General features: G+C 45.0%; 1 non-coding gene across 1 annotated transcript; it reads left to right on the top strand.

Annotated features, from left to right (window-relative positions):
* The first annotated feature begins 9,597 nt into the window (after positions 1–9,597).
* Positions 9,598–9,669, top strand: TRNAT-CGU (transfer RNA threonine (anticodon CGU)). Its single transcript has one exon. It is a non-coding gene; the product is annotated as a tRNA-Thr (tRNA).
* The last annotated feature ends 3,983 nt before the right edge of the window (positions 9,670–13,652 follow it).

Raw genomic sequence — 13,652 nt, 5'->3', positions numbered from 1 at the left:
TGTGATAATATGGGCTACATTAACCACACAGAACTAGGATTACAAACATAGTTAGACACATTGTGCTTTTATACACTTCATGACAGAATTCAAATGAACTGCACAGATGTGAATATTATGAATTTTGGGAATATTACGCTTTACTACTAATGGTCTTTCAGTTGATTCAAACTTGAAATTAATATTCATAACTGTGGATGCAATGAACCTTTGTTTAGGTGGTTTATCTAACAAAAGAGTATAAAGGGTTGCTAATTTTATTTTAGAATCTGTAAAACTGGTAAATGTTTATCAACTTTTATGATATATAACTATTTGTCACAGTTACTTATAATTTTTAGGGCACTGTTTTTAAAGAGCCCACCATGTAAATTTAACGGTTGGATTGTATCTCACAATAAACAGTTATGTTTACCTAGTGTACAGTTCTGTAGGTTTATATTCCTATTTGTTTGAGTAGCCTTTTATGGGTTGTACTTCCTGAATGCTGCGAAATCTGCACTTGCACTCAGTATGGCAAAGCGGGATAGAAGCTGCACTTCTAAACTGGGACATAAAATTGTTTTTTACGGATTTGCAGTGTGAAGGGGTCATTCAGATTACTTACTGTTTGGATGAATTCTTGTTTGTATGGGCAGGAGGCTTGTTTGATTGAAACGGGGCTAAATAGAGGGCCGAAGTGTAGTTATGGCATTTTTTTGGTATTAAACCAGATACAATTAAAAATGGAAGGCTGGTTGTCAAAGACAGTGTTGAGTCTTTGTTGACATGATTGTCTGAGAGAGATCCATCAAAGAAAATTGAGCTGACAAAGTTTCAAATGTTGATGGGTCATTTAAATCTTGTGTGTAGAGTAGTGTTCAGAGTAGGAAGTGCGGGAAGAACGTTTTGCATAATACTGATTTTCATATAATTAGGATCAGCTTTACCGAATCATAGGCTACATTTGAATGTCAATTTGAGATCAGACCTGAAGGTTTGGGCTTTTAACGGTATCACTGTATTGTCTTTCGATGATACTTTACTGAGGTAGGTACAGATATTATCAGATATCACAAAAGTGTGCGTCTTTGGCTTGTTTTAGGCTGCGAGTTGGTATGCTGAGAGATGGCCAGAAGAGCGGATGAGGCATTAACAAGCATTGCTTTTGTAGTTTTTTTTACTGATTGGTGGTGAAATTGATTTTAGGTCGTGAAATATTTGCAGATACAAAAGTAATATTTAATGTTGATAAACAGACAGTGCCATTAGTGAATTGGCAAAAAGCTAAGGATGAGAGCTCTCTAAATGTTTTGTGGGTCATAAACATTGGATGCCCGAAATGTAAATGTAACGATTTGTATGAAGCCTGATAGGTCCCATGTTGTAGATAATAGTAGCAGATGCTTTATTTTGCTTACAGTGGCAGAAATCCTATGGGCTGGCAATGGAAACTGATGTTTTTAAGGGGGGGAAGCCAAAGGATCTTATGTTCTGGGAAACCAAGATATCTGAATTTAGCAGAGCAGTTTGTGATGACAACTAAATGGATGGAATATCACCAAACATGAAAGGAGCTTCTGCCTTGGGAGGCAATAAAGAAAAGGGGGTGAGAGGTTTTCTGGAGAATTATGGAGGAAGATAAGTGATGATATTATGCATTTTCTTATGTCAATGATTGACAAAAATGTATCTGCTGTTACAGTAGCAGTCAAAGTCGTTGGCTTTCCCTTTTACATTAAATGTTTTGAGTATACTTGGGTTTTGTTGCAGTAATCCAAAAATAGCTTGAGAAACCCCGCTGGTGTGGCAATTATTATTATTATTATTATTATTATTATTATTATTAACATCTAGATGGCAGATGGGAAGATGGGAGTTTACTGCTTCAATAACAAGTTTGCACATTTTGTGCACAGCACTAACAAGGTTGGGTTTTCCACAGAGGAATTTGAGATTCATCTTTCAGGTGTGTGGTGCTGACAAAAGCCAATAAGTTAGGCTTTTCTACGGATGGCATAAGGGCAACAGGCAAGCAGAGATCAGATTGTTTGAGAGATACACAGAGCAGTTGGGATAGGAGTCTGCAAAGGCTTTCATTGTGTTAAAGCTGTGTTGCTAATTATGCCTTTTTCATTGTTGCAGGTTGTGTTGTGGGTCTGGCTAAGGGCACCTTGACATTACGGATAGCGGAACATTCATTTATAAGATGTACCGCTAACCAAGCAGAAACAAGAATTTTTGTAAAGCACCTGACTTCTTGAGGTCTTCAGTAACTAGTTAAGAATAGGTACAGTGTGTGTGTGAGCTTTGGTTTTTGGAGTTTAGATCTAAGAACACTTAAGGAAAGAAATAATAGGTAATAAATTAGGCTACATCACTGGTCAGTGGTTAATGTGCTGTTCTGTCACATGGTCGCTCATGGGGAGTGATGATCATGCAAGATCTTCCCCTGGACTTTTTGGGGGGAATGATACCATGTACTGGGTCAGTAGGTCTCCAAACTGGTTATGAGCCAAAAGGGCGGGGCCCTAAGTGGGTTTAGTCTAGGATTCATGGCACAGGATTGCCTCTGGAGGCTAGAGAGTTTATTCAGAACTTTCTGGCCATCATAATATTTGTGTTTTTTCAGTGGGAGGGTTTTTCCTGTGCGAGGGCTCCTTTGCAGGGTATTGGTCAGTATTTGTATGGGCTTTTGATGTAACAGAGCAGTGAGGATTGGGATTTCTTTTGCTAGCAGCAGAGCAGCATCTGATGCTATAGGCATGATGGAAAGCATCAGCTGGAGAAAATACTTTGTATGAGCCCCTTACTTATCAGCCTGATGGGTGTTGGGCAGGAGGCAGCCTTTCCAACCATTAGGCCGTTTTAATTTTGCCAGTCCGCTGCACAGTACAGTGGCGGTAACTCAACACATATGCATACCAATACTCCAGACTTAGTGGGAGATATTCCCTACATTTTAATGGTTTTATTTCTGCTTTCTCCCAATTGAAAAATACCACACATAAACACAAGCCAGTAGGGATATAAATGTCTCCCTGATATATTTTTTCTAAAATCCCAAGTGATCACATGTATGGAAATTGTTGGACCTGGCCCTCCTTTTTGCCATCACCTCTCGTATTAGTTTTTGGTGGCCTTAGGAATCTGTGCTCTTAACCACAGCTAACCAGTGTTAAGTGAGTGTGCTCTCGCCCCTAAACATGTTAAAATTGGTTTACACCCAACTGGCATATTTAACATACTTATAAGTGGTAATTAATGTAATAATTGTACCCGGGGCATGTAAATTAAATGCCACCAGTGGGTCTGCAGCACTTTCTGTGCCACCTCCTTAAGTATCCCTTCAAAAGATGTCTCGATCTTTCCATTGCGGCCTGTGTACTGTTTTAAACTGACAATTTGCCTTTGCAAAATAACCATTCTCCAAGTCTAAGCATTCCTTTTTAACAAATAGGTCACTCTTAAGAAAGGTCCTTAACAGCCATTTGGACAGGGTGCAGGGTATTTAAAAAGTTGGACATGTACGTTTAAGTTTCACTCCTGGCAGTGAAAAACTCTTAAATTTGCTTTCCACTACTACAAGGCCTACCTCTTCCACAGGATAACAATAGTTTACCATATTACATTTAATAAGTGATAACATTTCTTTGAGAACAGGTAGAAATATCACGTTTGATCTGAAATTAATTGTAATTTAAAATCCTCTTTAATGGTAAAGTCAGATTTTAAGTCACGGTTCTGAAAATGCCACTTTTAGAAAGTTGCATTTTCTTATCTTAGCCATTTGGTGGCCGCAGCCTGTGTCCTGAGTGCCAGGAACAGTTGGCCTTTGTGTATTCCTCCCACAATGTGAGGCAAAGAGGGACTATCAGTTGGAAGGATGGAGTATCCTGCCAGAGTAGGAGTGGCGTAGAACCAACAAACAACCTCCAGTGATTACATCACCCTCTCAAAAATGCAGATAAATATACTCCGGCAACCTCAGTACCAAGTTTTAAGTCATTCAAGAACTAGAGGATGACAGAGACCCACTAGAAAGTCAGTGGTAGAAGATCGAAGAAACTGTGACATCAACCTGGAGATACTGGACCCCAGGAAACACCAGCATAAAGAATAGATCTCCACAAGACTCTGTAAAATCTAAGAGAGAAGGGAGAAGAAATCTGCAGTCAACACCAACCGAATGAGAGCAGAAAAAGCAAAAGCTGAATGAGAATACACCACAACCAACCAGGAACCAAAGAGAAGCTTAAGAGCAGACAGGCGAAGATTCATCGATGGTCTTGCCACATAAGCCCAGGAAGCAGCAAGCAATGAAAACTTGAAAAAACTCTACATCATAATAAAGAAACTGTCCAGCAGATACAGCGAGCTAGAAAGGCCTGTTAAAGACAAAGCTGGAAAGACAATCATGGGTAATAAAGGCCAACAGCAAAGATGGGTGGAGCACTTCGAAGAACTGTTGAACCAGCCCGTGCTGCAGTCTCCACCAAAAATACAGCCAGCTGGCAAGGATTTGCCAATCTACTTCAGCAGACTACCCAAGGAAGAAATACAACTAGCCATTAAACATCTGAGAAATGGGAAGGCAGCAGGACCTGACAACACTCTTGCAGAGGCACTGAAGGCAGACATTGAAACATCAGTAGACACGTTCTACCCCATGTTTGGAAGGATCTGGGAAGAGAAAAACTGCCAGCAGACGAGAAGGAAGACTTTCTCATCAAGATCACGATTCCAGTACTGCAGTCCACATACAAATCTGTCAATGCACCTCTGCCCTAAGCCGCAGCCCCCAATTATTCCAATACCAGGAATTACACAGCACTCCATTTCTCAGGAGGTGCATTAGCAGAGTTGTATGTGAACCCCAATACAGCAATATTGGGGGGCTTCAGATCATGATTGGGGGTATAGACAGAGCTGTGTCCCGGCCCAGTGCTGAATAACAGAAAGGCAGCAGGTGAGGAATGAGACACAGGGCACCATGTAATTCTTGGTATTGCAATAATTGGGAGCTGCAGGTTAGGGTTGAGGTGCATTGACAGAATTGTATGTGGACTGTAGTACTGGGATAGTACACAAGTCCAGAAGTGAGGTATGTAAATGGAGCTAGGTATTGAACCTAGTATTGGCGTGCCAGTGTTGCCGAGTGTTAGACTGGAGGTGCCCTGGGGAAGCTGCGGGTGCACCCAGCATGGGAGTGGCATTGCCTCTTAACCGCAGCAGCGAGGAGTCCTGAAGGGTGTGTGTGTGAGCCTTAGTACTCAGAAGAAATGTGCACTGAAAGTTAGAATCAGTGGCTTTTGGCAGAGCTGTGATGGTTTCCATCAACAGTGTCATTGGATGTTACACTTGACGTGCACTGGCTGAGCTGTGTTTTGCTCTTTTGGGTCCAGTATTTGCTTGGCAGTGAGACTGAATATTAGAAATGAGCTGCTGTAATGGAACTGTACGTGAGCGAGGTCGTAGTATGGGAAAGGAAGTGACCGCCCTGGAGTAGAAGTAAGGTGCACTGATGGAGCTGCGCCTGAGGTCCCTGTACTGGAACAGCAGAGTGTACTGACTTTAGGGACTGAGGTGCTCTGGCAGACAGCGTGTGTGGGGTTCTGGCATGGGTACGGCTGAGGGCTTGGCGTTTGTGAATTGAGATGCACTGATTGAGCTGTGCCCAAGGTCCCAGTACTGGAACATCTGTGTGTACTCACTTTAAGAACTGAGGTGCTCTGGCAGACAGCGTGTAGGGGTTCTGGCATGGCTGAATGGCTTGGAGTGTGTGAACTGAGGTGCACTGATTGAGATGTGTGCGAGGTCCAAGTACTGGAACAGCAGAGTGTAATGACTGTAAGAACTGAGGTGCTCTGGCAGACAGCGTGTGGGTTTCTGGCACTGGCACAGCTAAGGGCTTGGAGTGAGTGAACTGAAGTGCAGAGTGTACTGACTGTAAGAACTGGGGTGCTCTGGCAGACAGCGTGTGGATTTCTGGCACTGGCACAGCTGAGGGCTTGGAGTGAGTGAACTGAAGTGCAGAGTGTACTGACTGTAAGAACTGGGGTGCTCTGACAGACAGTGTGTGTGGGGCGCCTGGCACTGGCATGACAAGGCTGAGGGCTTGGAGTGTGTAAATTGAGGTCCACTGACAGAGCTGCGCCTGAGGTCCCAGGACTGGAGCAGCAGCGTGTACTGACTGGAAGAACTGAGGTGCTCTGGCAGGAAGGGTGTGTGGGGTTCCTGCCACCGGCACAGATGAGGGCTTGGACTGTGTGAATTGAGGTGCACTGATGGAGCTGTGCCCAAGGTCCCAGTACTGGAGCAGCAGAAAGTACTGACTGGAAGAAGTGAGGTGCTCTGTCTGGCAGCATGTGTGGGGTTCCTGGCACTGGCACAGCTGAGGGTTTGGAGTGTGTGAACTGAGGTGCACTGATGGAGCTGCGAGTGGGATCCCAGTTTGTAGCAGAAGTGGCCACTGACTCTAAGGATTGGGTAGCAGAAGTGGGCACTGACTCTAAGGATTGGGGAGCTCTGGTGGAGTTGGTAAAGAAAATCCAAGCCAAGGAAGGGTGGGAGTCAGGCAGCTGAGGGAGGGTGCAAAGAGCCCACAGAGACTAAGGGGGTCATTCTGACCCCGGCGGGCGGCGGTCGCCGCCCGCCTGGCGGGAACCGCCATATGGCTGCTCCGCGGTCGAAAGACCGCTGGGGCCATTCGGACCTTCCCGCTGGGCCGGCAGGCGCTAGCATTGTTAGCGCCCGCCGGCCCAGCGGGAAGGCGGCCTGCAATACTGAAGCCGGCTCCGAATGGAGCCGGCGGTGTTGCAGGTGTGCGACGGGTGCAGTTGCACCCGTCGCGCTTTTCACTGTCTGCTAGGCAGACAGTGAAAAGCAGGCTGGGACACCCGTTCCCGCCAGCCTCTTCCTGGCGGTGAAAACCGCCAGAAACAGGCTGGCAGGAAGGGGGTCAGAATCCCCATGGCGGATTCGCCCAGCCGGGGCAAAAACGGCGGGAAACCGCCGGCCCCGGTTTTCCGACCGCGGCTTTACCGCCGCAGTCGGAATGGGCAGGGAAGCACCGCCAGCCTGTTGGCGGTGCTTCCGTCATCTGTGGCCCTGTCGGTCTTGGACCGCCAGGGTCAGAATGACCCCCTAAATGTGACAAAGATAACAGCCTGATTTATTGCCTTGTTTACAGCTAAGCTCAGACCAATAATGCTCTGCAAATGAAAAGGGAAGCTTCCCTGGATAGGAGCAAGAAATAAAGTTTAAAAAGTCCCCTACAGACTAGATAAACAGGACAAAGCTATTATACAGTTGTTGGTCTCTGCTCCCACACAGAAGGGTCAAAGAGGCATGACTGATGACTAGCAAGCAAGGCTTTTTAAATAACACTGAAACTAACAAATGAAATAGCTGGAAGCCCACAGAAGTAGTACACTTAAAAGTATATAAGAGGTACTGCACCTAGGCTCGACTTAAAAACAGCTGCATTGGTCCAAAAATGTGAGGGTGAACAATCAAAAGAGGTGCTTCCTTTAACATTTCTTTTGTATTATTTTCATTAAATTTACTTCTATCTAGGGATGACCTCATACCACAAAGAAAATAAAGCAAACTACTACTAAAATGTGTTTTCTAACACTGCACATATTTTTATCCATTTTTCTTGGGAACTCAAAATCATTTTCAATTTGTTTCTGTCATATCACTGTCTTTGTCTCTTACCTTGTCAAGAAGCTTGTGGTGTCTGTCATTTGTAATAGATGGAGTGTTGAAGGATAATACTTCTAATCATGACAAAAGCCTTTAAGCAAGCCAGGCAGCTGCTAGTTAGTTTGCAGAGAGAGTAGAGCCGCTAAGCTAACCTGATGTATTTATAAACAAGCACTGGCAGAGCCAATAGGGGTGGTTTTAATGTACATGCATCGTTAACATATTAGAGTAAGACCCACAGAGGAAGCCAGCAGAAGTGGGCAGAGAGCTACATTTCTAAAGTAGTCTCCCTTGCGGTCCAATACAAGCACTGGGGAGGGCATATTTATCAAAGTTTCAAGCAGCGCAGCAAGCTACACTGCTGTGTGAAAGGGAACGGGCAGGAATTTTACCCTATTTTACATTATACAATGCATTCCTTTCCTTGCACTGGCACCCTTTTGGCTGCCTGGCCCCAATGCAAGTACCCTTGTGCTATAGTGCCTGAGTGCTTGCGTTGCAGGCAGGACTGCTTTTATGCAGGAAGGCATACCTTCCTGCACACAAACAATTCTCAGAAGCATTTTCCTCTATATAAAGATTTTTCTCCACGTTATGCCTCACTTAGGGAGAAGTAGCCTTTCGATGCATTCCCAGGTCTACCAGTAATGGTAAATCTGGGAATGCGCAAACATCTGTGGGTGGATCCGTGGAGACACCCACTCTCCATTCATAGAATGATTCCCTGGGACAGAGTAACGCAACACAGCAATTTGCACTGCATTGCGTTACTCTAGATTTATCAAGCCATGCAGAGCAACACAAGGTGGCCTTGGCGTGGCTTGACAAATCTGACTCACTTGCGTCACCCTTGCGCCCCCTTGAATTGAGTAAGAGTGACACAGCTCAATGAGAAATATTGCTCTGGATGTGGAGACAGAAGGATGCACCGGAACCACCTATATCATTGGGTGAGATGTGAATACTTCACTGAGCTTAGCAAATATGTCATTGACAGAGTGTCAAGCCAAACGCTCAATGTAAGGGTATGGCTGAACGGAAAGGACTCAAAGCCCACTTTAAGGATATTGTTGCAAGAGGCATGTTTGACAACTGTGCTGCCATAGCCTAGACCTACCTGTAGGTCTGTTTGCAAACGTTTTCCAGTTGTTTTGAGGTCCCTTGAACGAATAGATCGAAGCCTTTTTACAGATTAAAATCCACTTCTTAGGATTTACAGAACGTGAAGTGGTAGATTTAGCAGACAATATATATATTTTGCACTTTTTATACACCGGGATCTCGACCCAGGGTACTGGGGTGATTTACACGAGCACTATTTATATTACACGTGGAGAAGGGTAATGTTTATTATTAAATAAGCCACACGTGTTCTCATATGCAAGGACGAGCTAGAAATGAAAGTTTGAAGCTTATGTCTATTGGGCTTCAGAACTCTTTCCCTAGGGGGACCAAGCAGGCCCGATACCTAGATATATCCGTGTCGTTACATGTGCGATAAAGCATCGCCTTAGTTTCAACAAGGACAATTGCAGAGATTATTTTTGTTTTTAATACTACTTTGCTCAAACACATCCTCTTCTCTTCTTTTCCGAGTCAGCCCATGACAAACCGCTTCCAGCTTGTGTCTCCACTTAGAAAGCGAAGACGGTTTTAGAAAGACAGGCTTTCAAAGAATAATTATTTCGACCGCACTTAATGCTGAAAAAGACCGGACACCCAATTATAAAAGCAATTGTACAGTCTGCGGTCGCGGTGCACAAACTTTGAGATAAACAGTTAGTAAAAATCTCCTGAAAGCCATCAACAGATCAAGAGAAACAATTAAATAAAATGCAAGCGGACGACACCGTTTGAATCCGGAAATTGCGTCATCATATACAGCTCGGGAGGCCCGCCTTTCACGGTGGCTCGGTGGCCAAGTGGTAAGGCGTCGGTCTCGTAAACCGAAGATCACGGGTTCGACCCCCGTTCGAGCCTAATTGTTGGATTTTATTTAAAGAGCTAAAAACTTGCGAGACGACCATCTCCCAACAGTATGGAGAGAGGGTGGTGAAAATCTTACTCTTTGTAAATCAGATGCGAACACTTTAAAGTAGTGGGGTGGCTTCTGAGTTAATAAATCCAGGTAATGACTACCATAACCGCTAGGACTTTAATGCAAACATAGCTGACCACTCAAATCATCAATACATGTGATGACCACTCAATAAATGATTCGCAAACTTGACGCTGGTGCAAAACTCACTAGCCAACTCAGGCCCATTTTATAGTCGGTTTGTGCTGAATTACGGTCATTTTTTTACCCTAATTCAGCACAAACCTAACTCCATATTTATATTTTGGCGCTAGACCCCTCTAGAGCCAAAGATATGAAGTTATTGTCGTTTTCTGGATTTGAAAACATACCTTGTGTCAATGAGATGCAAGGTAGGTGTTCCTGTCCAGAGAAGGACGATTTGGCCTTTGTGCCATATTTATTCCCCTGTGCTGAAATCCAACACGGGGCGATGGGGGCCTTAAATAATAGCGCTAAGCTTGCTTAGCGCCATTATTTAACGCCTGGGTATGGGCAGGTGTAAGGGGACCTTTAGGCATATTTCCGTGGCCAGAGACCATAGAAAGTGCCCACAGGTGCCCTTCCCTGGCCCCAGGGGCACCCCTACCCACACCAGAGGGACACCACAAGTCCCGGTAAGTAATTATTTTTTTTTCCTACTCGGGGGCCCTGACTTGGGGCCCCCTGCACAGCGCTGGCCCCAGTGGCCTGGGCATGGCCATTGGGGTGGTGGGCATGGCTCCTGCCTTTACTAAGACCATAGCCATGCCCATGGGGGTTGTGCGCCAAAAAATGGCGCTACACTGCTTATAGGCATTTTTCTGCCTCTAAACAGTGTAGCGCCATAATTCGGCATACAAGCCTCAGTTTCCGCTACGCCTCCCCCACCCTGTTAGCGTCCTTTCAAAGGACGCTAACAGAGCATTAGCTCCAGCTAGCACCATTCCATAAACATGGCGCCCGGCTGAGGTCTTGGAATGGCACTAACGGGTGCTTTACTTTTTCACGCAAAACTGCGCTAACGCAGTTTTACGTGAAAAAGAATAAATCTGGCCCTCAATGTCCTATGCCATGGCTCTCTTTTACAAATTATTGTTTTTAGGTGTGCCTGCTCAATTGCAGTACTCGAAGTTAAAAAAGTCTTACAAGTCCCGGAATGGACTACAGTAAAGAAAAACCCAGAGGCCACCAATCTAGACCTTGGTGACATGGGATTATCTAGAAACGTAAAAGAAAGATGGACAATTGTACAGCTAATTTTGTGAGAAATTAAGCAAGGACAGTTCATCATATTTCAGAAACTCTTGTGCACCAAGAAGAAATTGATTTTGGTACCATTTCTAAACATGAATCAATCATACATTTGTGAAATGGAGTCACACTATAATGAAATCGGGTTGCTCCACATTCTGTTCATGTGATCAAATTATCTATGGGGAAAACACTGATTGTTCCATTCCTCAACACACAAGCGTGAAAATTGTGTTAATTGGTTTGCTAGGTGCTTAATTTGAGCCGTGGTTGGAGGTGGGGCCCATCAGCACTCATTTTAGGGGACCAGTGCTAAAGGGTTGAAAATCAATAAAAGAAAGACAGAGAAAAGGCAGGGATGGAAAAGAACACACAAGGTTAAGATAAAGAGTGTCTGGGGTGGTACAAAGAGGTTGAGGTGGAACCAAGATTATGCAAGCACCCAGCCCATTTAAAGCGCCAGCACCTGGCTTCTGAACAACACTTTAGTCCTTGGTCCTTATGTTTTTCACAAATTATGCACTGGATTTGCCATGATTTTTGCATAAGTATGTTTCCGAAATATTGTTCAGGTCTCCTTTCCTCTCACACTCCTTGTAATGTAACAAGCCTTTCCCACTCCTTCCATTCTCAGTACCTGGCTATTCCTTCTCACTCTGCCCCAAAGCACTGCAGTTACAGACCTCTCCGGTTTGCCGCGCCTAACACAAAACCTGATTTTTTTCTTACACATACACTGTCAAATTTTCTAATGCCAAATACCTAGCCAACAATTCTTTATCGAGTTTGGAGGGAAGCTTTTTTGGTGGAATTTATCTCGAATTGTACATGGGCGTATCATAGAGGTTTCGAATTAAAAAAAGGAACCACTTGGTTTTAACGGGTGCTACTTCATTGTAAGTGGATCAGGGCAGCCCCTTACAGGGGATTACTTCGATGTGTTGATGACCAAAGACAACGTTTTCCTGTCGCGATGTGTCGGGAACATTACAGCTTGCCTGGAGCAGTATCTTAAACGTGTGCGCTGTGTAACTGATTTGAAGAAGTGCGTGCACGCTCAAGTTAGTGCATGAGCTGCCGCTGAGAAACAGCCAGAGGCAGTCACTTATCCCTAATCATGAGCTGGGCTGTCTGCAGTTTATGCACAACTAAATAATTCCCCCGTTATTTCTATGAGCTTTAAACAGTGCAATGTCTTCGACGGCTCGTCATGAATAGGAAGCGCTATATAAATACATTTACAAATACAATTAAACACATCCGCCTATCTCTGCTGTGCCTCAGCACACATGATCATGACATGGCTTCTAGTGTTAAGAACTTGACATTACAATTTGGCGACACGTTTTGGAGTATCTGTTACCTTGCTGGGATCAGGATGGCTACCCATGGGAGAAGAAATCAAGAGAGATCACCTAAGAGACTTTTCGAGCTGGTGGAACGGTCCACGGTGCCAGCAAGTCCGGGGGTTGGTAAGAGGCCAAGAGGTGGGGTTATGAGTGGGTTTGAGTTGGCCTTCAGAGTGCTGAACAGCCTCCACACAGAAATCCTGTACATCTGGAGGCAATAGACAATGGAGTTCTACGGAGATCTCAGTTTGATTTTGGGGGGTTTGCACAGTAGATGTATGATGAGAAATGTAGGCCCAGGTGGGCGCTGAACACAGATAAACAGTGGGCTGAGGTTAATAATGAATTGTAGCAGCAGTGGATTGTTCATAGACGACCTGTGCTAGCGATACACACTGGGAGTGATTTCTCGAGTAAACCGTGACCCTTTCAGTGGCATGCCACACAGTTTGGAGTGAACGGATTTGAGATGTGTCATTTGCCACAAGGTGAGGCATGATGGTGCCTTAACTGGTGGTACTATACTAGGGATTACCATAGGCTTATGCACAGTTGTGCTCATGGAGTGTAATTTACATCTTGCTCAATATTCCAGACAATTCGCTTTTGGTGCACAAGGAAAGACTAGAGGCTGAGGCCAACAACTAGTTACCAGCAGCAGCTGAGCTGCTGTAATAACACTCAGTGGGGTGGGGGGGGGTGAGGGGGTTGTGCAGGTTGGGGGGGGAAGGGTGTTCGCGTGAGGGGCTTTGGAATAATAAAAAAAACACTTACCAGCCGCATGCCGCCTTGGTGTTCCTCGCCGCCTTGGTGCTTCTCTGCTTCTTCTCTCCCCACCCAATCCAGACATTTCTTGCATGCTGTTACCCAGCATGAGAGAAGCATCTGGATTGGTCTAAGCGGCCTGAAATGCTGCTCAGCTGGGGAATGGGAGCCTACACTCGTTCTTCCCCTGGGCTGTCCAACACAGTCCGGAAGCAGAGTTCTAAGTGTGCATGTTTGTTTGGCCGGCTTTGGAAGGCCAGCCAAACCAACATGTGCACTTAGAGTGCACACTACTCCTTCTCCCACTGCAGGCGAGGATCGCCCCACCCTGCCCTATGCAGAGGAAGTGAAAAATAAGTTGATAATACCATAGTTGTATTATCATTTTATTTTTCTGCTGCCTTTCAGCAGTGGGGCGACGCTCCTCCACCATAGCGGAGGGGCCACCCCTGCTAGTTGCCATAAAGGGCTCCTACGCCAATTGCTGAGCATTAGTTAACTGATGATTGGCCTGTTATCCTGACAGAAGGCAGCACACA

The sequence above is a fragment of the Pleurodeles waltl genome, chromosome 10 (assembly GCF_031143425.1).
Source record: "Pleurodeles waltl isolate 20211129_DDA chromosome 10, aPleWal1.hap1.20221129, whole genome shotgun sequence".
In the NCBI taxonomy this organism is placed as follows: Eukaryota; Metazoa; Chordata; class Amphibia; order Caudata; family Salamandridae; genus Pleurodeles; species Pleurodeles waltl.
This window is presented reverse-complemented; position numbering and strand designations above follow the sequence as displayed.